We start from the raw sequence: 5,268 nt of genomic DNA, 5'->3' as shown, positions 1-5,268 counted from the left end.
TCTTGGAGGGACTGAGCTTAAGTTCCACTTCAGCCCCTCTTGGTAGTCATATGACCCTGAGCAAGTGACTTTCTACAAGAATAACCACCAACACCAGCAGCTACCATTAACGAAGTGTCCATGATGTGCTAGGCGCTTGGCCTAAGGCACCATCTCATTATCCCTCACAAGGGGTTAAGTCACTTGCTCAAGGTTGCGCTGCTCAAAGAAGCAGAGATGAGATTAAAGTCAGGTGCATGGACTTAGTCCATGCTTCCAAGCACTGCCTCTCCTCACCATGCAGTTTCCCCTAACTGCTCGGAGCCTCAGTTTCCTCATATGTAAAATGGGATGACAATGCCCCCTTCTTAGGTTTAGGATGAGAAGTAAAGAAGATAACACAGGTAAGACTCCCCCCAGATAAGAATCTTTCCACTACTAATAAATTCAGAAGGCAGCAGTTAACACGAACAGCTCCAGTATGAGGTCAGAGACCCTCGAGGGTGAGAAGAGATTTTACAGGGTCATCTAACTCCAGCTTCCTTCAACCCTGATGTCAGAAGTGAGACAGCTGCTGGGCTTGGCACCAACTGGCTGATTTCTGGGAGAGGCCAGGGCAGAGTGTTCCAGAAGATGATGAAGATGTCCAACCACAACTCGAGGATTATATTAGGGAAATTTATGGAGCTGAACATTAGGCCAAGTCCTAAGTTTTCCAACTTTTGTATTCCGCCCCCCTGCAGAGCTCCTCCTGGTTGGAGAGGACCCAGGCTGCATTTGCATTGATGTTTTCTGCCACTTAGGGCCATGTGCCCCTGTCTGTCCTCTCCCTGTTCTGACTCCATCACAAGCCAATGACTGTGGAGATGATGTCTCCTGGGGCACCGCTTCAGCTGTGTTCTACCCAGGAACCTTCCCTGGTCTGGGGCCATGACTTCAGTTTTGCTGATGGGAAGAGAGGCCCTTGGGGAAGAAACCCAAGGGGTGCTTTGGTTCTTTATTGATGGGACAGGCGGCTGAGGACACGAGAGTCAGGGAGGGTCCTCCTCTCAGTGCTGGCCCAGCCCTCCCCTTTGATTTCCCTGGGGAGGATTGGACACTTGTCCAGCCCTGGTCCCCTGAGGTTTAGAAGGGCAGGAGAAGCTGTTTGACATGAAACCCAAGGGCTGCTGTACATCATCACACATGATAAATTCACAGAGGTGGAAAGGAAAAGCCCCTGATTACTAATAGCTATGCCGCTGCAAGAAGTAAAGTTTCCAGAACTGCAGCGAGCAGCCTTGTGCTGGAGTTTCATGTCATTTCCTTTCAATTCCACTTACAGTTATTTGTTATTTTTATATCATGTTTTATTGAAATCCATTTTTTACTTTAATGCTTTAGGCTCAGTCATGGATCTTTTCTCCCCCCCCCACCCCCATCTTTTGCCTCCTGAGCACGTGAAGGTTCACATTATGCGAACACCACAGAAAAGAGTTTTGAAGTGTCAAAAAACTTTTGTTTTTTTGTAAATGCATCACTTTAAAAAAAATAATTTATTTTATTTTTAGCTGTGTTGTGTCTTCCTTGCTGCATGCAGGCTTTTCTCTGGTTGTGGCGAGCTGGGGCTACTCTTCGTTGCAGTGCACGGGCTTCTCACTACAGTGGCTTGTCTTGTTGCAGAGCACGGGCTCTAGGCGCACGGGCTTCAGTAGTTGTGGCTCGCGGGCTCTAGAGCGCAGACTCAGTAGTTGTGGCACACGGGTTTAGTTGCTCCGCAGCATGTGGGATCTTCCTGGAACAAGGCTTGAACTCGTGTCCCCTGCATTGGCAGGCAGATTCTTAACCACTGCCCCATCAGGGAAGGCCCCCTGTTTGTATTTTTAATAATTATTTTCTTTTTGCAAAAGCCTGGTATTTTGTAAAGTCCTCTAATCACGTAGAGACAGTTTCTTCTTTTTATCTGTTTCTCAGTGCCTTGCCTTATTGTGTGCTAAATATATTTCACCATTTTATTTACAAAAACAAAAACCCAACTGTGGGTATTTGGACACGTTTTCCTATGCCTCGTGTTGATATTAACTATGTCCTGAGTGTATTGTCTCGATGAAGTTTGCATGAGAAGGTTGTAGGTAGAATCTGACTATGAATCCACAAGGGCTGTATTATTTTATACTATTTGGTCTGCGAAAACTTAGGTAACTCGGTTACTCTCTTTGTGTCTCACTTTCCTCATCCATAAACTGGAGGTCATTACAGTACCTAACTCAGAAAGATGTTGTAAAAATTAAATGAGGTAATATATGTAGAATAGTTAGAAGAATGTTTGGTGTATAGTAAATACCATGTAATTTTTTATTATTATTAGTTCTAAATAATAGACATAAACTGAAGACAGCTTAACTTTTTAAAGGATAATTTATTATTATAAGGAAGTGACACAAATGTCTTGTAGAACCCAAGCACAGGTATGGATCTGGTCTTGGTTGGGTGCTGGTGCCAGATGGGAGAGAGGTGACCTTGGCTACTCTGTGAATTTCACCCTTCTCTGCCTCTTGGCCCTCTAGCAGGAAACACAGCCACCTGGAGCTCCTGGGTTACCTGCCCAGCCATATGGAGAGAGTGACCTCTCCTTATAAATTCCTGGGGAAAGCCTCTGATTGGCCCAGTTTGGGTCAGACGCTCAACATTTATCCTAACAACTCCCTCCAGTGGGGCATGGCAGGACCGTGTTGTACAAAATGGCTGCAGAAGCTTTGTGGTCAAGTGTGTGTGCAGCCATGGGGGGTGGTCGCCGAGAGGAATAATGATGCACCAGCCAGCCACTTCACACTGTGCCCTCCCCAGGAGCAGAGGTGTCTCTATACTTGTCTTGTATTAGCTCACGTGAGGCATCGTGTGCCTCACACGTAACCAGTACTGATTACAGCTTAACCGAAGTCTAGATGCAGACTCAGAATACAAAGATTGTAGCTCTTCGGGTTTGCTCATTAAAGTTTGGAATTAGTCAGAGAGATGTCCAGAGCTCTCTTGGGCTTGAAACAACGAAACGACTTTTGTTCTTGGTCCTCCTTGCCTGCCCCCTCCCCACCCCCCCAAGCCCTCTCCCACCATGTGCCAAGATACTAGCCAGTGGGAACAGCTTCAATGAGGAAAAATTGTATTCAGAACTTTGGAAATGTGCAGTTTCCAACACTCTCTTTGTGCTGAGAGCCAGCAGAGGCTTGTACCGCCCCCTCAGCTGGGCTTGACCTCCCTTCTCCCACGATGAACGGTCTATCAGGCCACAGGCACTGGATGTTTTCCTTCGGGCACTGACCCGTGAGCATTGGCCTGGCAGTCTGAGCAGTGTGGCAACAGAGAAGGCAATGGGAGGATGCCTGAGCTTATATCACTCACGGAGTGAAATCGGACTCCAGGGAAGAGTGAAGATGGGTCCCTTATAAGAGTGTCTACTTTACCCTTGGTCCCAAATCTCCCAAGTTTTCACACTTAGCTCATTCTCATCAACAGAGAAAACCCACAAAGTCTGCTGGCTCCTAGCCTACATATCTTCATTCTGTAGGGCAGTGGTTCTCTGCCCTGGCTATGCTGTAGAATCATCTAGGCAGCTTTTAAAATTTCTGATTCCCAGGAAGCACCCCAAACCAGAGAAATAAGATTCTCTGGAAGGTAGACCAGGCATCCGTCAGCAGTTTTAAGGCCCCCGGATTGTTCTAATATGGTTTTCAGTTTTGAAAACCACTCGCTCGTTTGTTTGTGTGATTTTACCACTTAGATGACTTGAGAACCTGTATCACCAGCCCTATATGCTCATCCTCTCATCCCAGACTTCTCATTGCCTAAGTGGATCCTCTTTCACATAACTGATGGACATGTGAAGATTATTACAGGGTCTGTACTCTTGTTACTTCCCTACCAATTTCCTTATCATCATTTCAAGCTCTTTCATGCCTTGTCATCAAGCATGGTTTCAGAGCTTGGCTAATCCGCACCCCCTGCTCTCCTCAGCACCTTCACAGCATGTAGACACTTCATCTGTGTCCACTCAAATGTGTCCACTCATTAGCTGGTGCTTATGTTGCTTCACTGAAATATCAGTTATTATAAGCTTCTGGAGTGTAGGAAGGACCACGTGTTCTACTTTTGTTCTTTGTATATCTTCCTAGAGTACCTAGTAAAATGTTGGCTACTGGTAAATACCGTTGCCCAAAGATAGAGAAGGGAGAGTGCCAGCCAAGCGTGGTCTGGACAGAACCAAGTAGGGGCCTCTGAGAGCTGTAGGTCCTCTCCCAGCCCTCTCAATCCAGGAGTGCGATACACCAGCCAAGGGCAAAGAAAGGGCCCTTTCTCTTATATCTGACCATGGTTAAGTATGTTAACCTGGAAATGTGTGCTGGGAAGTTCTGTGGATGTTGATTTTAAGGGGGAAAGCTTAGTAATAATAGGTACCACTCACTGAGTACTCTGCTTTGTGTCTGGTTCCTTGTATACAGTTATTCATAATAATTGTATTATTGAAATATTTCTGAACCTCAGAAAGGTTAAATTATTTGTGCAAGGTAAATAGCAGAGCTCCAAAGGACCCATCAGTTTTTAGTAAGCTGACTTCAGGGAGAAGAGAATCAGACAGGTGGGCTTGTCTCACTCCCAATTAACCTTCTTCCCCATACTTAAGGACAGTGGCCTAGGCAAAGGTTTGCCCATGGTCCTGGGGGTGTGTGTAGCACTATCTTTTTAAGAGGAACACAGAGCCACTTTTTTAAGTAGCTTTGGAGAAACCAAAGTCAAGATAAAGTCTATCTTTATGTGCATATAATCATCATGGTAATGGTGTCATCATCATCATCATTTTCTAGTGAAGACTAATTGGTTGCAAGTAACAGAAACCAACTTCAGCTAGCTTACGGAAAATAAGGGAAATATTGGGCTAGAGGGTCGCTGTGTGGCAGCTGGAGAAAGGATGTAGCTGGGCCCCAGGAAGGGCTGGGTGCCACGAGCACCCTCTTTCTTCCATCGCTGTGTCTCTCTGTTTGTCTCCTTATATCTCTCCTGGGACCTGCAGGCCTGCTTCCGTGCTCCCAGGTAAACACTGCCCAGTGTGGTTACCAAGAATCTTTGGGTTTGCATGTTACAGTCCTGGATACCTGGAAAGCTTGATTTCTTTCTGGGCTCCATTTCTAAATTTGTAGAGAAGAGCCTCCCACTGGCCCATAATAAGTCATATGCCTCCTGGAGGCATCCCTTTTCCCCATAATTTTGGTCAGTGCTGTTCTTACCAACACACCCATGTCTCTGGATAGGAAGGAA

The sequence above is a fragment of the Pseudorca crassidens genome, chromosome 9 (assembly GCF_039906515.1).
Source record: "Pseudorca crassidens isolate mPseCra1 chromosome 9, mPseCra1.hap1, whole genome shotgun sequence".
Classification (NCBI taxonomy): domain Eukaryota; kingdom Metazoa; phylum Chordata; class Mammalia; order Artiodactyla; family Delphinidae; genus Pseudorca; species Pseudorca crassidens.
This window is presented reverse-complemented; position numbering follows the sequence as displayed.